The sequence below is a fragment of the Nyctereutes procyonoides genome, unplaced genomic scaffold (assembly GCF_905146905.1).
Source record: "Nyctereutes procyonoides isolate TBG_1078 unplaced genomic scaffold, NYPRO_anot_genome, whole genome shotgun sequence".
In the NCBI taxonomy this organism is placed as follows: domain Eukaryota; kingdom Metazoa; phylum Chordata; class Mammalia; order Carnivora; family Canidae; genus Nyctereutes; species Nyctereutes procyonoides.
Window position 1 is genome coordinate 22,868,658 of NW_026575136.1, and position 25,926 is coordinate 22,894,583.

The 25,926-nt window shown below is 49.1% G+C and overlaps 1 long non-coding RNA gene across 1 annotated transcript; it reads left to right on the forward strand.

Annotated features, from left to right (window-relative positions):
• Positions 1-1,066: 1,066 nt before the first annotated feature.
• LOC129495526 (uncharacterized) lies at positions 1,067-25,408 on the forward strand. Its single transcript, XR_008661542.1, has 3 exons — positions 1,067-1,172; positions 1,663-1,748; positions 25,170-25,408. It is a non-coding gene; the product is annotated as an uncharacterized LOC129495526 (long non-coding RNA).
• Positions 25,409-25,926: the final 518 nt, after the last annotated feature.

The window sequence follows — 25,926 nt, forward strand, 5'->3', positions numbered from 1 at the left end:
AGTACCTGGCACAGGGTGGAAACTCGATGTTGCAAATGGGTGGCGTTTCTTATAATTATAGCAAAGTGGGATGAGCCATTACTGGAGGGACCAAGGCTTGAGTCAGAAAAGCAGAAATGGAGTCCGCTGGTACTAAGGCTTCTCTGCTCTTCCAGTAATTTACAGAGGTTTAAAAATGCAGTGTCTGTCGGACATGGGCTGGGGTCTGCTGCGATCAGGACTGGGCTTCCAGGAGATCCCTGGGTGGCTCGGTGGTTTAGCACCTGCCTTTGGCCCAGGGCATGATCCTGGGGTCCCGGGATCGAGTCCTGCATCGGGCTCCCTGCGTGGAGCCTGCTTCTCCCTCTGCCTGTGTTTCTGTTTCTCATGAATAAACAAAATATTTAAAAAAAAAAAAAAAGACTCAGGGCAGCCCGGGTGGCTCAGCGGTTTGGTGCCACCTTTCAGCCCAGGGCCTGATCCTGGAGATCCTGGATCGAATCCCACGTGGGGCTCCCTGCATGGAGCCTGCTTCTCCCTCTGCCTGTGTCTCTGCTTCTCTCTCTCTCTCTCTCTCTTTGTCTCTAATGAATAAATAAAATCTTAAAAAAAAAAAAAAAAGACTCAGCTTCACATAGCTCTGCTCCTCAGGCCTGTTGCTTCCTTCCCAAATAAGCACAAGGCCAGGGTTTTCAGACCCCAAGCACTCGAGTTCTGCGGGGAGGCCCTCTTCTGAGTACTGTCTCTCTTGCCCAGAGCACCGCCGGGGACGCTGGAAAGCGCTTCTCAGAAGCACGTGCATGGCTTGGCTCCCTTCCTGAGAACAAGGCAGGAGGGTGAGGAGGGACTGTCTGCTGCGGGAAACCGCAGGGAGCAAGTAGGGGACAGTGCAGCTGCGGGCTCTGCAGTCAGGGCTCCGGGGAGTCTCTGCACGTGGAGAGCCACCAGGTGGCACTGTGATTCTCCAAAACTGCTGCGGGTGGCGGGGGCGCGTGTGTGTGCAAGTGTGGACCCGTGCACACACGTGTGCTGGGTGAGAGACCGCTTCGCTCAGCTAGGCAGATGCGCCCTCGTCCTCCTCCTTTCACCCACACCCCCTCTGCCCTCCTTCTTTTCTGTTCTTGGTCAAAAATCAGCAGAGAGGAGCAGGACAGCCCAGCAGAGATCCCAACACAGACGTCATCACATCAAAGGTATTTCCCCCAGATGCCTTGGGAAGAACACTGAGGTCCTCATACCACACCCCCCACCCCGACTCCCCCATCCTGGTCCCCGTTCCTCCCCAGGCCTGGACGGGCAATGCTTTGCTGCCTTCCGGGAAGTTGGCCCATCATCTGCTGCATAGTGTAGGCTTACTTGTTTCTAAAAAGGACTCTAGACAGAACAAGACCTCAGAAGAGTGATTTAATGTCTCTCTTCGGGGGCATTTTGTCTCACACACTCTAGATCTAGAGAATACGCCCATGGGGAACGGTCCTCTTCCCCTAAAATCACACCAGCATGGGAAAACCCACCTGCCCCGTCTTTGTGTGAAGCTGTTCTCCTCGGAGGCCTTAAAACCCCGGGCTCCTCCGAGACCTGGGAGCACAGGCAGGGCCACAGCCCCCAGGAGGGAGCCTCAAAAACATCCTCTGCATCGCATTGATCTTGTTCTCTCTCCACCTGCTTACTCGGCACTAAAAGCCACCCGCCAAGGCCTGCCTCCCGCCGATTCCAAATGCATCGACATAATGGACCCGTCTCCCCAGGACAAACCTCCAAGGACTCAGGTAAGGCAAGCCATTTATAAAACTGGCTGATGCAGGAGAGGCGGTGGCTGCTTTGGAAAGCAGCCCCCCCGCCACCCCCCCACCCCCGGGGTTGCTGAGCACTTGAGCCCAGATCCAGAGGCCACCGTCCAGGCGGCTGGGTGGCCAGGTTATGGAAACCGCCTGGGCGTCCATCTCTAGGCCTGTGAGCTGGGATGGATGGGCCCGTGCACTAGCTCATTGCCAGCGGTGGCGATAACCTAGGCACACTCCCAAGGCCAAAAGGCCAAAGACCATACTACCGTGCCCACGTGTGGGCAAGTATGCCGCCTGTGCACCAGGCCCCGGGCTCCCTGCTCAACACACGCCAATTTTCTTGATCCTCGCAGCGACCGCATGTTCAGACGTGGAGAGAGGAGCCTAAGCGAGGAGGGGCGGCACAGGATGCTGAATTGTCCGAGCAAAGCTGGTGGCAGGGGGGAAATGACCTGGGACCTTGTCGTCTGTGTGGTTTGGGGGGGCCCGGCCTTGGGAGGGCTGGGAGTCAGGCGCACGGCCCCATTCTTCCCCTTGCTCTGGGCTGGGGAGGCCGCCTACGATGAAGAGACACCCCAGGAAGCTGGTGGCAGAGTCTCTGGGGTCCTTAACATGACCCTTCCCACGGCACCGCTTTCCAGGTGGAAACCACAGTCCCTCAGGAGCCGGCGTGAGGGGCATTACTCACTCACACTCACACACACTCACACACACGGAGGGGTCTCCCTCCAGGAGACACTTATTTTTAAGGGACGTCGTTAAACCACACGGGTCACATCTGACCCTCGGGTGTGGCCTGGGACCATTCAGAGTGGCTGCGGTTTTACATCTGGAAGCTCCCACGTCTAAGGACCGAGGGGACTGAAACCCTGCGGCCCTGACCCCTTCTTGGGGTTGCATCCGGGGAGCCCCCAAACTGCACCGGCGGCTCTAGGCCGCGCCAGTTTTCTGACCCCTCTTGAGGCTGCCGAAGCCCTTATTATCCTCACACAAAAGTGGGCCTGGAAAAAGGGACGGGAGATTTTCATGTGCTTTTGCTCTGCGTGTGTGCGTGAGTGTGGGAACAAGGAGTGCGGGCGAGGCAGGCGCTGCAGCGGAGTTGGATGAGGCTCGCGGAGAGGAGGCCACGGTGGGAAGGAGGCCACGTTGGAGAGGAGGCCACGGTGGAGAGGAGGCCACGGTGGGGAGGAGGCCACGGTGGCGAAGAACCCAGGGAAGAGCGAGCGGTGGGAGGGTGGGGGCCGAGGTCCCCTCGGCGGAGGACGCTTCAGAGATGAGCCTTTAGGAAGTTCTGGGAATAGAAATGCTAAAAGGAATACTTGGTCTGGTCGGAAGATGCCAAGCGTGCGGATGCAGGGGTCAGGCTGGGACCAGCCCCCGAGCAGGGTCGCCCAGGCGGCCTGGCCTCTTCCTCCCCTTCGTGAAGGGGAAGGTCCCTGCCCCAGGACTCCTTCCAACACCCCTCCTCCCAGCATGTTGCCCGGCTGCGCCCTCCTTTTCAACCCTCAACCGTGGCTCTGTCCTACCCGCAGGCCCATCTCTGGCCGTCTCCACCTGGGCAGGGACCCAGGACCCTAAAGCCTTCCCCTTCCCTTCTGGAACCGAGGGCTTCAGGGTGTCCACAGCTTCCACCAAGTCAGAGAAGGGAAGGCCCTAGAAAGACCGGGCTCCTCCCTTCCTTCCCCCACGGATTTTCCCAGCTGGGGCCCTCCTCACAATGGAGCAGGGCCAGGCCCCGTTGCTGAGGGAACCAGCGGCAGGCCCAGCCCCCTTCCCCGCAGAAATAACCAGAGAGGAGCAAGGGATTAAATGGCCCTCATCTCCAGGCTCAGAGGCGGCTGGGAGCCCGGCCAGCGAACAGTGGCAGCTCCCCGTCAGCCCGGAGGAAGCAGGAGGTCACCGGCCGGGCCTACCTCTCCCTTACCCCACCTCCACCTCTCTCCTCAACCACAAAACCCCAAAAAGGGAGACCACCAGGTGGCTTCCCTAACACAGGAAGGGAGGGCCAAGGCCACCTGTCCCGGCCTGGCTTTACCCACCCAAGCTCTCCGGCTGGAGGAATGAGAGGGCCTGGCTGCCCTGGCCAGAGATGCGATTTTGTTTGGGTCTGACTCACTGTCTGCCAACGTTGGTGGATACGAATCGAGCCCACCCTCCACCTGCAGCTGAGGCACGGCAGGTACATAGGTAAAGGTGTGCTCGGCACGGCACCTCCTGGCCCCCGAGATGGCCCCAGCCCGGCGGGGCTGAAGTCTCCAGCATGGCCTGGAAGACCTTCCTTTGGTCCTTTAGTTCAGGGGTGTTCGTTCCTGAGTCTCACATGAGGGTTCGTGGGTCATTTGTTCCCAAAACCCACGGCCAAGTCCCACCCCAGCTCATGCAGATTTGCTTGGTCTCGGGTAGGACTCTGGGGAAGGAGGTTGAGGTGCCCTGGTAATTGAGGGAGCCCCTTGCTGAGAACCCCCCAGTGGCTGTTTCAGAGATGCCACTGTCAGCAGGGCACCTGGGACAGCAGTTTCCTGGCCTGAGCACAGTGCTCTTCCTGCCGGGTTGCTTTTACAACCTTAAAAAAAAAAAAGAAAAAAGAATTTATTTTATTTTATTTTTTTTTTCAAGAACTATGTAACCCAGGGATCCCTGGGTGGCTCAGCGGTTTAGCGCCTGCCTTTGGCCCAGGACATGATCCTGAAGTCCCGGGATCCAGTCCCACGTCGGGCTCCCTGCAGGAGCCTGCTTCTCCCTCTGCCTGCGTCTCTGCCTTTCTCTGTGTGCCTTTGATAAATAAATAAATAAAATCTTAAAAAATAATAATAATAAAATAAAATAAGATCGGGGGCGCCTGGGTGGCTCAGTTGGCTCGGTGACCAACCCTTCATTTCTGTTTAGGTCATGACCTCAGGGTCATGATCCAGCCCCAAGATGGCTCCTTGATCAGTGAGGAGTCTGCTTGGGATTCTCTCTCTCCTCTCCCTCTACCCTCTTCCCCAACTCTACTCTCTCTCTCTCTCTCTCTCAAATAAATAAACCAAGTCATACGGGGGTGCCTGAGTGAATCAGTTGGTTAAGAGTCTGACTCTTGGGATGCCTGGGTGGCTCAGTGGTTGAGTGTCTGCCTTTGGCTCAGGTCATGATCCCAGGGTCCCTGTGGGGAGCCTGTTTCTCTCACTACCTCCCCCCTTGCTTGTGCTCTCTCTCTCTATATGTCAAATAAATAGATAGAGTCTTAAAAAAAAAAGAGAGAGAGAGAGAGAGAGAGAGTCTTGACTCTTGATTTTGGCTCAGGTCATGATCTCAAGGTCTTGAGATCACACAGGCTCCGTGCTCAGCAGGGAGTCTGTTTAAGGCTCTTTCTCTTCCTCTCCCTTTGCCCCTCCCCAGTCTAACATAAATAAATAAATCTTTAAAAACAAAAAGAAGATCCTACAACATAGACAGCTCTATGTCCTCTTCTCATTCCATCCATTGCAAGCTGAATGGCGGGATGGGCCTTCTACATGCTGCTGGACAACATGTGGATTGGCAGTGTTTTCAGCAGCCTATTTGGCAACAAGCATCAAGAATATTTTCAAATCATCACCCTTCAGCCCACTAACTCCATCTCTAGGAATCTGTCTTCAAAGAAAGATCAGACGCAGGCAAAAATGTATTTACAGAGACTTTTGTTGTTGGTGTTATTTATAAGAACCAAAATTATCAACCTCATAAATGCACAAAATGTATAGGGAGAGTTTAATAAACTGTGGTTATTCATGAGATGGAATACTCTGTGATGGTTAAAAATCACTTTTTCGAACAATGTGCGTTGGCTCTGAGAATGATCCTTTTCACAGGCCCTCCACGCTTATCTTAGAGGAAGATCCTTCTACTGATTCTACTGTAACCCTTTTGGATGCTCGAGGCCAGTGATCTTTCCTCTTTAGATCACCCCATAGCATTTATTTTCCGTTTTGGCAGTTTATTCTTTTTATCAGTATTTTTTTTATTAGTACTTACTATCCACTACTTCTACTTGCTGTCTGGCATGCGCGTGTACTAAGAATGCATGTCGAGGGTCCACGGACAAGGCGGTGTATATGGAAGATGGAGAGAGAACTCTGTAAACCACCGAGGGCCTAGGCCATGACTTCCACATCTTCACTCTCTGTCCGCTCATCAGTGCCAGCTTGTCTGAAACCGAAATCACCTTCCTCAAATCCGTTCCAATTCCACAAATCAGTGTTTGAGGATGTGCTTCCCTCCCCAGCAGGGCTCTCCTTCCTGCATTACCACTTGCTAGAGTCATAGCACCTAAACCATTCTCCTTTGGGACATTCAGATTCAAATTCTGGAGCCACTGGCCATCAAACCCTAACACTGTTCCAATTTGTTGTAAGTCTTAGTGCAGGGCCTCCCGTTCCCGTCACTGGTGTGCCACACCGTGAGCTCCTTGCTTCCCTCCTGAACAGCTCTCTTTGCTGGGCCATCCACGTACAGCCTGTCGTCCCTTCAAACTAACCTGTGTCCAGCCACTTGTCAAAGTCATTTTTATCCTGTCACTTCTATGCAGAAGCCTTCAGTGGCCCCTTTCAACGGGCCATTATTAAATGACATGCTAACTTATCCTGACACATGGGTCTCTCTTTAATTCAACCTCAACCCATCCATCTTGTGGGTTTTTGTTTTTTTTTAAATCACACAACTTGTTATCCCTGCCTCCTTTTGAAGTGTTCCATGCACCAACTCCTGTATTCTGGTGACTTCTCTTGCTCACTGGGCCATGTTGGATAATTCACATAACCTCTTTCATCTCAGCCCCATCATCTACAAAGTGCAGATAATACTAATAATATCTTCTTTGAAGGATCGTTGTGAGAACAAAGCAGATGCATGAATGCAAAGACCATCATTGATTTGTTCAGTTTTGCAACCAGGACAGAGCTTGGCCAGACAGCCCGCAGCTGCACCAGGCAGCGTCAGCTGAGGTGGGTCAGTGGGGTGGGAGGATCTATTTCCAGGATGGCTCGCGATGGCTTGCTCCCAAAGCTGGCGGGGTGGGGTTGTTGGCAAACTCGGCTGGGGTTATTGTCCTGGAGCCTGAGTCGTTCTCCCATTTGGGCTTCCCATGTTGTTTCCTGTCAACTGGGTTTTGAGAGTCAAGCAGAAAATGCCAGTCTTCTTAAAGGCTAGGCCTGGAAATAACTAGCACAGCATAACGTCCTCCACAATAATGCATTTGTCAAAGCATTGGCCCAGCAAAGTCATGAGCCAGCTCAGATTCAAGGTGTTGGAGCAGGAGACTCCGCCTCTCCAGGAGGGCCGGGCCTGTGCACCCCTGGGGAGGAAAGAAGTGGTGGCAGCCATCTTTTGAGACAAGATACCATCATACCGATTTTGTGATTCCACACTTTGGTTTTTAGGATTTTTTATTCATCCGTTTGAGAGAGAGAGAGAGCACTCGAGAGGATGAGCGAAGGAGAGGCAGAGGGAGAAAGCGAAGCCAACTCCCCACTGAGCAGGGAGCCCGATGTGGGGCTCGATCCCATCCCATAGCTTGTCTAGTAGAGATGCTCAACAAATATTAGACAATTACTGAACTCTTTTTTTTTTTATTTTAATTCCCAGTTCAGTTAATGTGTTATATTAGTTTCAGGGGTACAATATAGCGATTCAACAATTCTACGTGTATTACTCAGTGCTCATCACGATACGTGCACTCTTCATCCCCCTCACCCCACCCACCTCCCCTCTGTTAACCAACTGCTTGTTCTCTTAGAGTTAAGAATCTTGTTTTTTGGTTTCTCTCTCTCTTTTCCTTTGCTCATTTGTTTTGGTCCTTACATTCCACATGTGAGTGAGACCCTGGTCTTTGTCCTCACAGCTACTGAACTCCGAAGGCCTGTACCTTTCATCTGCCAAACGGTCACTGGGATCGTGGCCTTGAATCGTGAGGTGGCTTCTTCCCCGCGTTCTGATTAGTTATGACGTTCCAGGTGAATAGTAAGCTCTTTGAGGGCAAGGCTCTGAGCTACCATATACATTTTGGTATCCCTCCCCCACCCAGACCGACACCTAGTAGGTGCCTCCACATGCAACCCTTGATTTCCTTTTCTGCACTGGCAAGGGAATAGAAGAGTTGCTTCCACTGAATTTTTGTCCAACGCAAGGCTCACTAGGCTCCAGGGAAATTTCAGAGAAACAGTCTCTTTGTTCTGCAGCCCTGTGCAGAGCTGGGGCCAGAACCTTCCAGAGGGGGAGGCTCAGAGAGGCGGTCGCAGACGGGGGACGTGGGGAGGAAATTCCATCCCAGACCCTCATTTCCGAAACTGCTCTGTGATTAGCCCGGCCTTGCGCCGGCCTGGGCCAGAGGCAGAGAAAGGCTGGCCCCTAGGTCATAAAAGCACTGGGAAAATATAAATGCAGCCCCTTTACAGCCTCAAACAGGAGGTTCAAGGATCTGCTTTGTTGTTTGTTTATCTCTCAGACTGAAGCCAATTACTCAGGTTACTTTTTTTTTTTTTTAAGTTTACTAGAGATTGTATTTTAAGTGCATTTCTTCTCAAAAAAACAGGCCTCTACCGCACATTTTTCCCCCTTTGGTTCCAAGGGCTCAAGCCTGGTCTCCGGGGCAGGGAGGGCAGGCCTGGGGTCACATGTCAGAGGTCAGGGGCCCCCTGATTGTTCCCAAATGCTCTTCCAAGTAACCATAGATTTGAACTTTGCATTGTTGTGGGCCCGGGAGAGAGAGAGACCCGGGGGAGGGGGGAGGCCTTCTGTGCGTTCAAAGGCGGCTGCTCTGGTTTCACTGGGCCCAGGTTTCCATCCTGAAGCCGGTCCCCAGGGGAGGGGGGGGGGCTCCTGTGGGTGGGGGTGGGGTGTGATCCAGGGCCACAAATCCTGCCGCTTGACGGCGCCTTCAGAGCCAAAACACCCAGGTCAGCGTCAGAGGCTGCAGATTCCCCAAATGCTTTCTAAAGCCCAGAAAGCCAGTAGAGGTTGTTCCTTGCCCAGAACCAACCAGTAGCTACCCACTTCCCAGCCCAGGCAGGATTCCCGTCAGGTGTAGCTAAGTGCATGGGGCACCTGGTAGCTCAGGGGTGGAGCACCTGCCTTGGGCCCAGGGCCTGATCCCAGGGTCGAGTCCCGCATGGGGCTCCCTGCATGGAGCCTGCTTCTCCCTCTGCCTGTGTCTCTGCCTCTCTCTGTGTCTCTCATGAATAAATGAATAAAATCTTTAAGAAAAAGATGTGTAGCTAAGTGCAGGGCACGGAGGTTCAGAAAGGAACCCCAAGTTCTGGCCTTACCCCAGGGTAGCAGGTGTTCGCTAGATAATACATGTTGAAGAGGAAGTGAAAGATGCCAGACCCTCCCTCCAAACATGTATCTCCACTGACTGATAAATAGGATAAACTTATGTCTATTGATATGGAACAGGGTGTAAGATCGATTGTTAAGTGCAAAACACAAGCTACAGAGTAATACTGCTGTGTATGGCCCCATCTACATACGGGACACGCACACATAAGAGAAAAATGGGAGAAAATAAATTAAAACGTTGATAGTGGGTGCCTGGGGGGCTCAGTCAGCTCAGCTCATGATCTCAGGGTCCTGGGGTGGATGCCTCCCCGCATCCCCCCCCCCCCGTATTCCCCCCCATCCCCTGCTCAGCGGGGAGCCTGCTTCTCCCTCTGCCTCTGCCCTTCCCCCCAACTCATGCCCTCTCTCTCGCTCTCTCTCTCTCAAATGAATATTTAAAATCTTAAAACAAAACAAAGACGTTGATAGTAGTATCCCTGAGTGGTGGGATTTCAAGCCATTTTTTTCTCTTTCTTTTTCCAAATTTTAGAATTTATGTACACAACACATATATTCCTTACATATTTTTTAAGAGAAAAATCAATGTTCATAGTTCATAAACTATTTCTTTAGTTACATGTTTTTCCAAAATGTGGTTTAAAGCACCAGCATCATCTGGGGTGACTGGATGGCTCAGTCAGTTAAACATCCGGTTCTTGGTTTCGGCTCACGTCATGATCTAAGGGTGGTGAGATCGACTCCCACATGGGGCTCCACGCTCAGCAGGAGCCTGCTTCTCCCTCTCAGCCACCCCCTGCTTGTGCAATCTCTCTCTCTCAAATAAGTAAATAAAAAAAAAAATTTTTTTTTAAAGGCACCAGCATCAGATTCAGAGAGCTTGCTGAAAAGGAAGGTTCCTAGGCAAGAACCTGAAGAGGGAGCCTGACAAACAGCATTGTAAACTCCCTCCCCCGACAACTGTAAGGGCACATCTGCTTTCTTCAAAGGTACTGGCTCTGTGGCGAAGCATCCATGTGTGCCCCCTGAACCCTGCTGCCCTGGACCTGTTTTCCTTGCCGCCCCTCCGCCCTCCCTGCCTCCTTTCTGTGCATCCTCAGGAACCAGAAATAGCCTGTCAGCCCTGACAACATTGACCAGGCCCTGCTCCTCCGCTTGCCCCTGACCAACAGTCTGCAGACAGAGCATCACCCTCCCAGCATCACCCTCCCCTCCTTTCCTTGATGTACTCTTCTCTTGGCCTCACTTCCCTTTTCAGACCAGAAGGACTGACTGCACACGCTGTTTCATAATTACCTAAGTCAAGTGAAACTGCAACTGTAAAGCACAGTGTGTCCACCAGCCGGCCGAGGGGCAGCATGGCAGGTGGGCCTGACCCTGCTCCTTGATAGACATGTGATCGTGGGGTGGGTCCTGAACCTCTCCATGTCTTCGTTTCCTCCATTGTAACATGGGGACAGTCTTCCCCACGTCCCAGAGTGGCTGCTACGAGGCTGAAAGAAGCTCACGTGTATACGCAGAGGATCTGGTGCGTGGCAGGTGTCTGACAAAAGTTGCTATTACCAACCTGCACCAAAAACTCTTGTACAAAGTCGGAGACAGGCTTCCCAAACTCGTCAGTGAGTTTAGAGATAATGCACATTAGTAAGTCTTCCCCCCAAATATTCCAGATTCGTCCCTCTAAGGGGAGGCCCCAGGAAACTGACACTTAGCAAGTAAGCCAGGTGATTCTTTTTTTTTTTTTAATTTACTTATTTATGATAGTCACACACACACACACACACACACAGAGAGGCAGAGACACAGGCAGAGGGAGAAGCAGGCTCCATGCACCGGGAGCCCGATGTGGGATTCGATCCCGGGTCTCCAGGATCGCGCCCTGGGCCAAAGGCAGGTGCCAAACCGCTGCACCACCCTGGGATTCCAGGCCAGGTGATTCTGATCACATCTTGCAGGTCCCTGATCACACCCGAAGGGACACTAGTCTAGATTTTCATCAGCAAAACAGAAATAACAACAATGACCGGTCCCCCTATTGAGGCAGTTCACGCTTAAGCAGTCAACCATCCCCAAACTTCACAGGTTGGCTGGCGTTTGGCGGATCAGAGCTGGGCCCAGCTGGCCGTGTTTCCAGGCTGGGGTCTGGGTCCAGGTCTGCTCCACAAGTCTTTCATCCTTCCTGGACCAATGGATACGCCAGTCATGTCCTTTTCATGCCACACTTGCCAACATTCCATTGGCCAAGCAAGCACATGACTCCCAGCATCAGTGAGGAGAGGGACAGATCCTGTACTTTGCCCCGGAGACGTGAGTGAAACATAAAGCCGTATTTCTATACGCCAGGAATCAACAAACTATCACCTGCAGGTCAAATTGGCCTCCAGCCGGTACAAGAATGATTTGTTTAATTTTTAGGATTTGTAAAGAGGGCGCCTGGTGGCTCAGTTGGTTAAGCATCTGCCTTGCTTCTGCCCTGATCCTGGGATCAAGTCCCGCATCAGGGGTTCCCTGCTCATGGGGAACCTGCTGCTCCCCCCTCCTCCCTGCTCATGCTCTCTCTCACTATCTCTCTCTCTCTCTCTCCCTCAGATAAGTGAATGGAATCTTTAAAAAAAGGGGGGGGGGAACACGTGGGTGGCGCAGCGGTTGAACATCTGCCTTCAGCTCAGGGAGTGATCCTGGAGTTCTGGGATCGAGTCCCGATCGGGCTCCCTGCATGGAGCCTGCTTCTCCCTCTGCCTGTGTCTCTGCCTCTCTCTCTCTGTGTGTGTGTCTCTCATGAATAAATAAATAAAATCTTTAAAAAAAAAAAGGAGTTGTAAAGTAAAACAAAATGAATAGGAACAGAAACCATATGTGGCGCATGAAGTCTAAAGTTTACTATCTGGCCCTTTAAGGAAAATGTTAGTTGATTTCTACCACAAATCATCAAAATGTCAAATTTTTTTTCTTTTTTTTTTTTGTTACACAGCATTGCTGCACAAATAAAGATGAGTAATTACATATTTTTGTTTGTTTTTAAATTAAGAAGGATTTCATCCCACTTTTGATCTTGGGGTCATGAGTTTGAGCCCCACGTTGGGTATAGAAATTACATTTAAGAAAAAAACTACCACAGCTATCAGTTTAGTAAGAAGGATTTAAAAATGTTTCTAAGACGAGGCACCGGGGTGGCACGGTTGGTTATGCATCCCACTCTTAGTTTCAGCTCAGTTGTGATCTCAGGATTGTGAGATGGAGCCCCGCATCCAGCTCTGCGCTCAGTGGAGTCTGCTTGGAAGTCTCTCTCCCTCTCCCTCTTTCTGTCCCACTCATGCCCTCTCTGTCTGTCTCTCTCTAAAATGAATAAATCTTTTTTTTTTTAATTTTATTTATTTATTCATGAGAGACAGAGAGAGAGAGAGGCAGAGACACAGGCAGAGGGAGAAGCAGGCTCCATGCAGGAAGGTGGGACTCGATCCCAGGATTCCAGGATCACACCCTGGGCTGAAGGCAGGCACTAAACCTTTGCACCACCCAGGGGTCTCCTAAAATAAATGAATCTTAAACACACACACACACACACACACACACACACGCACAAATGGTTCTAAGCCACAGAGCAGGAATGACGGAGAAGGAGCAGGAAGTTAAGGAAAGGAGAACGGGTCTTGGAAGAAAAGTGTCCTTAAGGAGGAAGGGACAGTGGTGAAAATATGTTGGAATCTGGTCAAGTGGAGAAGGGGGGCAGTGGGAGGGGGTAGGATCAGGAATAATGTGGTTGTCAAGGAGAAAGAGGACAAGACAGGATTATGTGGGTCCAGGAATACCCAGCTACTGAGTGGCAGGGAAAATTGGCAGAAGAGGGTACTGGTGTCCTAGGAGTGGAGGGCTCGGGGTTTTCTAGGGGACCTTCCAGGAATTACCAGACTGTGGGGATGTGCACCTTGGATTATTTTTGACTGCCTACGCTATTTAAGAGATCTATGCGGAGAGAAATTAAGTCATAGAAAACTGACACCACCGGCTCCCCGGGTCCACGGGACAGCACAGCCTCCCATTCATGGCAGCGCAAAGGAATTGTGCACCGCGGAGAACAACCATCTCTGTGAGTCAAACTCTCACCTGAACCAGTTTTACCATCTTACTGATTTCCGCATTGACAGACGAGTTAAATACAATCTTTGACATGTGTCTATTTCATAGCTGGATGAAAGTCATAATTTTACCATTAAAAAAAATTCACTTTTAGCGTTATCTAAGGGATGTCACGTGGCAGTCACCACAGCCTTGTGAGGCCATCGTTGCTGTGAATGTTACACCCCCATTTGGAGGATGACATCACTGAGAAATTCAGAGCTTATTTATACGCTGGCAGGGAGTGGCCGAGTCAAGGCAGGGACTTTGGGAGTCTTCTTCTGACTTCAAATCTCCTATTCTTTCCACGGCTGAGTTAAAGAAAAAAACTTGAAAAAAACTAAAAAACAAAAAACAAAAACTTGGCAGCCCATCACATTATTCATTTGCTCGTCATTGAGGAGCACAGGAGCTGTGACTTAGCAAGCAAACAGGCCTGGCATTCTTGGGTACACGATGGTTCATGTGCAGATGCTGGGAAAGAAGCCCCAACAGCGCAACTGCTTGCCCTGCCAAGAGGAGACAACATTTGAAACCAAAAGGATTGGAGCTGAGGACCGTCACCAGGAGGAAATGGGTCTCCACTTACTCTTTGCTCCCCTGACAGATCATCAAACCAAAATTCTCAATAGCTGAATGTCTCACAAGTCCCTTCCAAAGTCTTATTGTTTTGTTTCTGCCACAAATATATGCCCCCCCAACCCCCTCCCCCATATGTCAGCGTTTCAGGTGATTTCGCTCTGACACATTCTGCATTTTTCTCAGCATGATCACTTGTGTTCCACGAGAAGTCCAGCATTTCATGAACGCCGATGGTGGATGAGCTAGACATTTACAGGGCACTTGACAAATGTTCCCTACGGAACGTCACCGTCCGCAAGCTCTGCAGTCGCTCAATCAGCAAATGTTCAGCAGAGAGGTATAATAAGGTTAGCAACGCAAGTATGACAACAAAACAAAACCGGATCTCCACCTCGGTAGGGAGGTCTAAGGGAGAGACTTTCAGGCAAACAGACCATTGCAACACAGCATGCCAATCAGGAGTTGGTGTGAGCACGGAGAAACCTGCCCCTGCGTGTTTGAGAGAACCGTGCAAAGTTTAATGGTGCTAGAATTTGCACCGAGACTGGAAGAAGCAGCAGGAATTTGCCTGGAAGAGAGAGGAGGAGGTGCCCAGAAGCTTCTAGACAGAGAGCAGTGCAGGAACAAAGGGGAACGGAGAACACAGGGTATCTAGGAGGCAGAAAACAGTCCAGGGTGGTTGTAGCAATCAGTATGTAGGGAAGAATTCCAAATATGAAACCAGACAGGTGGGCCAGAACAAGTCATGGCAGACCAGGATGTGGAAACTTGCCTGCAGGCCGTAACTGAGTCATTGCAGCCAGCAAGGGCTGAGCACACGTCCTGCACAGAAGTACCCACAGGAGACCTCCAACAGAAGGCAAGGGCTCCAGCAGGCAGACAGTCATACCCCCACTGATTGAATCAACACCCGAAAAAAAGAAAAAAGAAAAAAAAAAGAATCAACACCCGAATGTTCCACCCCTGTCCAAATCCCCAAATAGCTTCCATGGCACTTGTCTTTTGGGACAATTATTGGGACTATTATATTTGCTAGTCTTTTGGGCTGTTTGGGCTCTTATAGCAAAATACTACAAACAGGGTGGCCTATAAACAACAAAAATTCATTTCTCACAGTTCTAGAGGCTGGGAAGCCCAAGGGCAAGGCACTGGCAGGCTCAATGGCAAGAGCCTCTTTCCTCATAGACAGCCATATGTGTCCCCCCCCTTCCCCCTCTGCCCCCCCCCCCCCGTGGCAGAAGGGGCAAGGAAGCTCTCTCGGGCCTTTCTTGGAAGGCCACTGATCCTATTCCTGAGGGCCCCACCCTCCTGACCTAATCGCCTCCCAAAGGCTCCATCCCCAATACCATCACCTCAGGAGTTAGGATTCCAACCTACAAATTCTAGGGTGGGGGGGGGGGCGCACACGTTCAGACCAGAGTGGTTCTCAAGAGGGATACTCAAGTGAATGCGCAGTTGGTTGGTGTAGTCCTAAGTACTTTCTGTCACCGGATTCTCTCTTCTTGGTCTGACGTTTCCAATCCTTTATCACGATATTTTAAGTTGGGAAGGAAGAAGGCAAATGTTCCATGAACCAGAAGGAGGCCAACACTGTCATGGCAAAGTAAACTGTCAACATGGCCAGAAGCCAACAGATGCCCTTGCCATCCTTGTCTCCAGGTCTTTGGAGAAGCGAACTGGCAGGATGCAGATGACCCCCCCGCCCCCGGAAAATGTCTCCAGGGACCTCGCAGGGCACACTTCACTAAGCCCCTACCCTTCCCCATCTCCCTCTGCCTGCCCCCCACCCATCTCCACCCTCCCTGCCTCTCACCCTTCAGGAGGAGAAGTCTGCAGTAGGCGTATTTCCCTCTCTGACATCTGCATCCACAGGGAGCTGAGGGAGAGTCTGCAGAGATAGAAAGAGAAGCTTCCTCTTCTATCAGAGAACCAGAGCAGGGAAGTCTGCTCCCGAGAGAGGGCCTGCCTTAGCCGTCTGACAGCTTCATCTCCCCTGGGTTCCTTTTTTTTTTTTTCTCCCCTGGGTTCCTAAACATTCCTTTTATTTTAATGTGCTGCCTCTTTATTAAGTATTGTTGCAAAGAAACTGAATTTTGGATAATTGGGCAGTAGCAGCATCTTTTACAGCAAAAGCCTGTTAATAGTGTCTGTGACAAACACCACAGGGGAGAGCCCCGGGGGTTCTCAGCAGCAAGGGGCATTGTAGCCCTGTATCCTGTCCTTAATGAAATTCTCACTTCTTGATTCTTCTTCTATTGATTCTGATGTCAAAAAGAGAGGGGAGGGGATCCCTGGGTGGTGCAGCGGTTTGGCGCCTACCTTTGGCCCAGGGTGCGATCCTGGAGACCCGGGATCGAATCCCACATCGGGCTCCCGGTGCATGGAGCCTGCTTCTCCCTCTGCCTTTGTCTCTGCCTCTCTCTCTCTCTCTCTGTGACTATCATAAATAAATAAAAAAAATTTAAAAAATAAAAAAATAAAAAAATAAAAAAAAAAGAGAGGGGAGAAGTGGCTCAGTCAGTTAAGCATCTGACTCGTGATCTCAACTCAGGAGTCCATCCCACAGTTGTGAGTTCAAGCCCCACGTTGGGCTCCCTGCTGGGCATGGAGCTTGTCTAATTAAAAAAAAAAAGAGAGAGAGAGAGAGAGAGAGAAAGAGAGAGAGGAGGTGGGGAGTGTATACCCATCCTTCCATAAAGCACCTTGGGGGCTCCAGCATCACCTAACCGTTGGGGGTGATATTACAGCTGGAGCCACCCAGCTCATCCCCGACACCATGGCCCATCACTGCCACTCACGCACCCCTCTCTTCTCAGACCACATCACTAGTGATTCTTCAGGGATTTTCCAGGCCCGACTCCTTTGGCCTTTAACCCGGCATTTCCCCGCAGGAGCCTGCATTTGTTGTTCCTGCAAGCTGAACGTTTTTGAAGGCAGCACCCATGTCTCCCTAGTATCCAGCCCAGGGTTTGACAGGTTGTATTAGTTTCTATTACTAGCTAACAAATGTCACAAAGGAAGCCAGTTAAAACAGCACCTATTTATAAACTCAGTCCTGTAGGTTAGACTTAGCTGGGTTCTCTGCTCTGGGTCTCACTTGGCTGAAAGCAAGATGTTGGCTGGGCTGGGTCCTGGGGAAGAAACGGTTTCCAATTTCATTGAGGTTGTTGGCAAAATTCAGCCCCAAGCAGCTGCAGGACTCAAGTCCCCATTACCTTGTTTACTATCTATATGGGGTCACTCTGAGCTCCTGGAGGCTCCTCTGGTCCTTGCACTTGACCCTTTCCATCTTCAAGCTAGCAAAGGTGCAGCAAATCCTTCTTATGCTTTCAGACTCTCTGCTCTTAGGGGGCTCCTATGATTCAAATAGGCCCACCCAGGCTGTCTCCCTTTTGAGTAACTCTAAGTCAACTGATTAGTAACCTTCATGACACCTGCCAAGTCTCCTTTGCCCATGTAACGTAACATAGTCAGGGTACGGAATCTCATCTTATTTCCTGACCCTGAAATTAGGAAAGGGAATGGAGTGGGAGTTGCTTTATGCTTCTTCCTACCACAACGGTCTCAGAATATATGCAAGAGCAAGAACCATTGAGGCAGCAGAGCCTCCACCTGAGCAGCTCTGACTGCTACCACCCCCTTTGGCAGGACAAGCCCTGACCTGGCCTCCTGACCACCTGACTGCTGTAGACTTAACTGGGCACCATGATCTTCATTGGGGCACCTCACGTACATGGTGGCAGGAGCTGAACGTCTCCCAGACCACAGTTGATCATGTGTACAAATCCCGAGCTTACTTAATTAACCCACATATACCCACCAGCCACACTCAGAGATTTTGCTCTCCTAAATTGGGACAGGCTGGTCAATGGTCTTTCAGCTTTAAAAATGCCCATTTTAGGGGCATCTGGCTGGCTCAATCGGTAGAGCACACAACTCTTGATCTCAGGGTCTTGAGGAGGAGCCCACATTGGGCATGGAGCTCACTTGAAAAAAAATTAAAAACTAAAAAAAAGATGCCCATTTCTCCGCCACTGACCACATCCCCTAAGCGCTTGGACCTGGGCTGGATTGGGGTCTTTGCTTGATAGTAAAACTTTTCTTAGGTCTGTCTGTTCCTTGCTTGTTTTTGACCAGAGCTCTCCCTGCATCCTGATCTGATGTCCTTTTACCCAGTGTCATGTTCCCTATCCTGCACCAGGCCTCCATCCCAGCCCTTCTGCACCTCCTGCAGGTCTTTCTTCCCCTCCACGTGAAGATGTGGGAATCTCCCACTCCTCCTCTAGAAGCTACCATTTCTGTCTCTGTCCCCTCTGCATCTCAGGTGCCTGTAGATATAACAATCAGTAGCCATCTGTTCATCAAATGAATGAATGAGTGAATGAATGAATGAATGAGCCAGTGAATGCATTTCTTTTTTTTTTTTTTCCAGTGAATGCATTTCTAATCTCCTACTGTTCTTTACCATCAGTACCTTGGGGCTACCCTCTGGTTATGGAATCATTCATTTATTCATTACTTAACCCCAGGGATACAAAGATGAACAGAATAAACATTTGCTCTGAGGCTATTGGAAGAATTTGTGCTCAGTAGAGGATCTGGGGCATTTCCCCTTTGGGATAAGCTTTGCCGGCCCAAAGGTGTCTATAAATTCAGCATCCAGGAGTACAAGCCACTCTCAAATGTAATCATTAGGATTTCAGGTCTGCCAAGGCAAAAGTCATAGGATTCCATTCTTTTGTGAACTACAGCATTCTTACTGTTTTCCACTAAAAGAGACACTTTAAATTTGCTTCCCACCAGGTTTGAAGCTGGTGGCTAATGTGGCTGAAAATGTTATTGAGCCCAGAGAGGAAATCCAATGCCCTGGGGCCGCCAGGCTGAATGGCAGCCTTGTTTCCAAGGGCATTCTCCTTTGTCTGCCTGGGCTCTCAAATGACATGTTTGGACACAAAGCCTCTTAGGTAGAAATTACTACATTTGCAGGCGTTCCTAATTTGGAGTGAGGTTTATTTTTTCAAAGTCTTTGTTCAAGATTAACTTCAGTGAAGTTTTATAGCTGAGTTACAACTCTCATTTGAAAATAGGCTTTATTATGATATTTGTTAGTGTTCTTGTTAATTATTTTTTTTTAAGGTTCCTCTCTGAAAGAGAGCCACCCCTGCATTGAGATTTTCCAGCGAGGCTTTCACTTTCTTCCCATCGAGGTCATTTTCTTAACCTCTGGGAGATATTTATCTTCAGGAGTTTAAAACCTTTCTGTGTAAGGAGAGCAGAGGGGAGACAGCTGATAGGGCCTAGGAAAGTCAGAATCCTTGGGGAATTTGGGGAAAGAAAGATTATTTTCTTAATGACTATTATTCTCAGCCCCATAGATTAAGTGTTTCCTTAGCTACAAGGACAGGTTTGGGCCAACGGTCCTGGGAGCTCAGGAATCACGCCTTTTGTATTTGAGAGGCAATTTTTGCCACTCGCCTACTGTATTGCAGTATAATGTTCTAATTTTCCATATTCTTAATGTTCTAGTACTAGGGACTTGCTGACTGGGGAGAGACTGCCCCCCCCAACCCCCTTCCGGTCTAGCCAACCCTGAAAGATAGCAAACTACTCTCCTGGGAGCACTCATTCAATGTGCAAGCTACCCAAACCAGAGCCTATAGTTTTTTGTTGTTTTGTTTTTTTACCCATTTATTTGACAGAAAGAGAGAGAGAGCACAAGCAGGGGGAGTGGCAGGCAGAGGGAGAAGCAGGTTGCCCACAGAGCAGGGAGCCTGATGTCGGGCTGGATCCCAGGACCCTGGGATCATGACCCGAACCCAACGTAGCCGCTTAACCCACCGAGCCCACCCAGGCACCCCCAGAGCCTGTACTTCAAAGCACCTTCTATACGGTCCTTACAGTCCAGAAGGTAGCGTTCCTCTGCCCCAAGTATCTCAGGGCCTAGGGACCAAACCACTAGTGACAACCCCAGTGCTCCAGAGCCCATGGAAATGTTCAAACGAACCAATCCTAAACCTGCCTACCATGCTTACACTGCCCTCACCGTTCCTTCCCAGAAAACCACAGTACAGGCTCTCATCCATGCTTTCCCCTGCCCTTTCTGGCTCCTTACCACCTCTGGGGCCTCCCGTGTGGCCCCGTGTGGCGTGGTATCCCTCCTACTTCTAGGGAACAGCAAGTGACACGCTGTCTCTTCAACGGCCGTTGTCTCCTCATCTTCTGGCCTCATCCTCCCTAATAGTCACACAATCCACATTTTTAAAACACCAGCACTGCTCTCAGACCCACTCGCACAAAGTAAGAAGAAAGAGAAGGACAGGTAAGACCCCTAACAACCACTTCGACCCAGAAGGCCAGAGATGAGGGGAATCTGTGCAGGAGGAGAGGGAACGTGACCAGTGTTTTCTGGCTCTGGTCATGGTCCAGGTCAGCTTCATCAAGAGCTTGTAAACTGACCATATATCAACCTCATTTTGCTGATGGGTAACTAAGACTCAGAGAAGGTAAATAATCTGTCCAAGGCCACGAAGCCACTCTCGTAGGCAACGAGGCCACGACTAACTCATTTTTGTTTCATTAATACTCAGTGCCATTGCCAACTCAACCCCGAGCTTTTTGTCTCGGCCCCTACCATTCACGCTCCCCACCTTGTGTGGGAGCTTCTTTGGGGTTCTATCCCCAAATAACTTCACTGTTCACCAAATCCCCTGAAATACGAGGATGAAGATTTATGGCACCGTGCCTCCTTCTGAAGGTACTTCAAGCAACCAGCCAGGGATATTTATGAGTATCTGCCTACCCTCTTCTCTGAGCTCTATGCAATAGAGTGAGGACAATCCTGAGCGTGATGTGATCTCCACCTGGACAATTTACAATCTAACCTGGGATACACAGCTAACACGGGGACAGACCAGACAACACAGGGCTAGTCAGCTGCCAGATTGTGTGGCACACGGAGTGCAGGAGAAATTGAGGACTTCCTGAAGTGGGTAAAACTTGATTAGGACCTTGAAGGATGGGGAGCAGTTGGGTAAAGAAAAAGATAAAAGGATTATTTTTTAGACAGTATGGCAGTTCCTAGAACATTAGAAATAGCATTATCACATAGCCAGCGATCCCACCTCGGGGTATGTCCCCACAGGAATCAGAAGTAAAGACACAAAGAGATATTCATTCATAGCAGCATCGTTCACAATCGCCAAGAGGTGAAAGCGACCCAGGTGTCCATGGATGGAGGACTGGTAAATGTGGCGTATACTATCACTCAGCTTTCCAAAGGGAGGAAAGTCTGACACGTGGGGGAACCTTGAGGATATTATGCCAAGTGAAATAAGCCAGCCACAAAAGGACAAATATTGTGTGATTTCATTTATATAAAATAGTCAAATTCATAAAGATTGGAAGTGGAATGCCGGGTTGCCAGGGGCAGAGGAGAGAGGAAAATGGAAATTTAGGGGCACCTGGGTGGCTCAGTTGGTTACACGTCTGCTTTCAGCTCAGGGCATGATCTCAGGGTCCTGCGATCGAGCCCCATGTTGGGCTCCCTGCTCCATGGGGAGCCTGCTTCTCCCTCTCCTCCCTGCTCATCTTCTCTCCCTCTATGTCTATTGCCATCTCTGTATCTCTCAAATAAATAAGTAAAATCTTTAAAAAAAAGAAAGAAAGAGAGAAAGAAAGAAAGAAAGAAAGAAAGAAGAGAGAAAGAAAGAAAGAAAGAAAAAGGGAAATTTATTGTTTAATAGGTTCAGAGTGTCTATTTGGGGTGACAAAAAAGTTCTGAAACAGATACTGCCAATGCGTCCCCAACATTGTGAATGTACCAACTGCCACTGAACTGTACACGTAAAATGGTGAAAATGGTAAATTTCATGTTATATATATTTTACCACAATAAAAAGATTAATTTATTTTTGTTAATTTTTGAGAGAGGGAGGCGTGAGTGGGGGTTAGGATTGCAGAGGGAAAGGGAGAACCTCAAGCAGGCTCGGGCCCAGCACTGAGCCCCATGTGGGGCTCGATCCCACGACCCTGAGAACATGACCTGAGCTGAAATCAAGACTCCATGCTTCACTGACTGAGCCCCTCAGATGCTCCCAAAAAATTAATTTTAAAAAATATTTGCTCTACCCCTTTAAGTGTCAAACCTTGAAAACATTTGTTTTCAATAAAAATTTTCTCAGACAGACGGCACATGCCCCTGCTCTCTTAAACAGAGCAGAGCAATTGTGACCTAAACATCCCCTGAGGTTGGTCCACTGTGGGCAGGATGGACACCAGCCGATCTCCGACGTGGTTGCCGAGAGTCGGTTGGACGAGTTACGAAACTCCCTGGCACTGCCCGGCTGTCTGCTGCTTGGTCTGTTTGCCACTTTCCCCCTTCTCCTTCCCGGTAGCCTGCATCTAGCAGGTCAGCACTTCCTTTCACACTTGACTTTTTATGTTTTAGATCTACAGTGAGCTGAGAAAGCAGAGAGGCAGGTGTGTTCCAATGAAGTGCAATCTAAGCATTAGCGGGCTCCTCACCAAGTGGGTGGGAGCTCCCGTGCAGGCCCCGGACCAGCCTGGGTGCTGTGCAGGCACGACGGCTGCAAACCCACGCCCCGTGACGGCACAGCATGGGTGGCTCCTCACTGCCATGGAGCAAGTCCAAATTCATCTCACGGTCTGACCCCAAACTATTGGGCCAAATCACCACCTGCCCATCCGCCTGCCCTCCAAACCCTTACGTGATATTCATGGTCACTTGCGTGACCCCAATACTCCAGCTACTGGCATATCTCCAAATTCTCACAAAGGTTTCTCGTTCTTTGTTGTATGTCCTTATGAAACGATACGTTCCTCAAGACCAAATTCAAATATCACCATGGTTGGCCCTACACTAACCTCCACCCCAACCTCTCCCCACATCCTAAAATCAATCACTCCCTCCTCAGGACCTCCAATGTATTTGTTCATATGTCAGATGATTTTTACATTAAGCACTGGCTGCGGGACACCTGGGTGGCTCAGGGGTTGAGCGTCTGCCTTTGGCCCAGGGCCTGATCCTGGGGTCCCGGGACTGAGTCCCACATCAGGCTCCCTGCATGGAGCCTGCTTCTCTCTCTGCCTATGTCTCTGCCTCTTTCTCTCTCTCTGTGTGTGTGTATCTCTCATGAATAAATAAATAAAATCTTATTAAAAAATAATAACTGGCTGCTTTCTCAGAAGGAGGCCGAGGGCAGCACAGGCATATAGAGGGCCATTCTCAGAGCACATAATTCTGGTGAACTGCCTGACTCCCCTGCTACAAGACAGTGTCTTGGTTTTGTATCCCAGAGCCTTGAAGAGGGAGACATTCATTAACTGTTTGCTAAACTGGAATGAATTACGGAGAATACATTACAGATTAAGCACCTACATTTAGATGAACAGAGAAAAGGAGATAGATAAGAGGAGATTTTATTGGCATCAATGAGAAATGTAATCAAATTCATATTTACGAACTTAGAGATCCCGTCAGTATGTGAAAGTCTAATGGAAAGATATTTTGAGGCAGAAGTAACACCCATGGCCCTTGCCTATTGTTGGCATGCCCCTTCCCACACGTCCAAGCCCTTTGTACCCATCCCAAATAGGAACACACATGGTGTCTGTAGACTTGAAACTCCCTATCCATGAGTTTTTCCACTCTCCTATCTTCATAAAGTGCAGGGGATCCAAAGTATTTCAAAAGCAAAATATTCTGCATGTATCTCTAATGTAGCCCTCATCACCTTGGATTATTACTACTATTATTAATCTCAGTTGAAATTTATTTCTCCCCAGCCTAACTAAACTCCTTAAGAGCAGGGCATTGTGCCTGCCACATGATAAGTGCTCAACATTTCAGTGAAGAATCACATGGATTGATGATGGATGGATGGATGGATGGATGGATGGATGGATGGATGGATGGACAAGTATTTTATTTTCTGCCTCCCTAAGTATATCTTCCTCTTAAAAGACATCAGCCTTTGCGGGTAAAGAAAAAGGCAAGGAGGAGATCATTTTGCTCAATATTTCCACCTGTTCTTTCCAAAGTAGTATTTGTCAAGAGTATTTCTAAAGTGTAATTTCATTTATATATTTTTAAATAGGTAATATGCTCACAAGATATAAAATTAATTTAATAAAATTATATGGTTGAAAGACATGCAACTGAAAATTTCTAGCCGGTTCCCATCCTCAACATAAACACAGACAACTCTCTTGGGTGGCCTTCTAGAGATCATCGTAGCTTATGAAAGGAAACCCTTTTTTTTTTCTTCTTTAAGCAAATGGAAGTGCACCACATACCAGCTTGTCTCAACCTTGGCTGTACATTAAAATCATCTGGGGAAGCTTCTCAGAAAGCTTAAATCAGAATCTCTAGGGGAGGGACCCAACCATCAGGACTTTAAAAAATTCCCCGAGTGATTCTGATGTGCATCCTGAGTCAAGAAGCGCTACATACACGTTGCTCTGCAGACTACTTTTTGTTCCCTAACAATATGTCTGTCTTCAAGATCCTTTCACACTGATACGTAAAAATGCTTTTTCTTTTCTTTTTAACTGCTACGTAGCGTTCCACTGAAAGACAAGGGCATTTATGAGGTTCAGCTTGTTTCCAATATTTTGCTCTTCCAAGTATTATAACAAATAACATCTTACATCTGTCATTTCGCGTGTAGACCTATATATCGCCAGTGATGGATACCTGATATGTGTTGGATAGAGCTCTGCAAGTGACATCACTGGGTAAAAAAACAAGGACATTTGCAATTTTGCTAAATATTTGTGATTTTGCTCTTCGCGACTTTACTGAACATTTTGTCCTAAAAATTTGATAGGTGTTACCAACTGCCCTGTGAGGATTAATCATTGAACCAGGTTCACAAAGAGTTTTTAAAGTGGAAAAGCGTGATTGCATTTTAGAGCCGTATACACCAGGGCATAACTACTGTACTTGGGTTTCCATTTCAAAAAGTGAGTAGAGATCGAGGGAAGCAGATCTTTTTGTTGTTGTAGTAGTTAGGGTTACCAGTGTCTTTCCTGAGAGGGATGGTCGGCTGCTCAGGTTCTTGTTCTTTCTTGCCATTAAAGAGTTTTGTTCTCAGAAAGGAAACAATATGTGCTCTTTGATGTGGCTCAGAAAAAAGAGGCCAACACCACATTTTAGAATGCTTGGTGGAAGAGCATCCAGAAGCGGCTCTTCTGAAGCGGCTCACAGAGCTATGGCTCAAAGAAGAGAAGTTTTTAGAGCACTTGAAGAAATTCTGACTCCAGAGAAATTCTCTCATTAAAAAAAATAATAACCCCCCCCCCAAACACACACACAACACAAAAGCCAATAACGGAAAACGCAGGCACAATTATTCCCCCTCTAAAAAAAATTTTTTTTTTTCATTCTCTCTCTAACAGGAATAACTTTCCAGCCTCGGTGGATCTTTACTTTGAGTTGCTGCCAGAAGCTGAAAACAGTAAATGAAGCCTTGAATCAGAAACACACTCTTGGGATCCCTGGGTGGCGCAGCGGTTTGGCGCCTGCCTTTGGCCCAGGGCGCGGTCCTGGAGACCCGGGATCGAATCCCACGTCGGGCTCCCGGTGCATGGAGCCTGCTTCTCCCTCTGCCTGTGTCTCTGCCTCTCTCTCTCTCTGTGTGACTATCGTAAATAAATAAATAAAATTTAAAAAAAAAAAAGAAACTCTTATCCAAAGGCATGTGTTCCTAGGAGCAGAGAACAGCACCCTTCTGGAACTTTCCACGGTCTTCTTCAGTCGAGGAGTCTGCCCTGTAACCTCAGTCCCTCCTGCTTCCTTCCTTAGTCTTCCTTTCTGCTTTTCCTCTGAGAGACAGACAGACAGGCACAGAGGGAGCCGGAGATAAACACAAAGAAAAGGACGTGCAGACACAGAGGGAAACAGAGAAAGATTTTCCTTCGGTTAGGACATGTTTTTATTTTATTTGATTTTCTTAGGATTTTTTATTTATTCATGATAGACCCAGAGAGGAATGCAGAGACAGAGAGGGAGAAGCAGGTTCCCTGCAGGGAGCCCAGTTCTGGACTCGATCCCAGATCCCTGGGATCACGACCTGAGCTGAAGGCAGACACGCTCAACCACTGAGCCACCCAGGTGCCCCAGGACATGTTTTTAAAATAGCTAGCAGGACAGTGC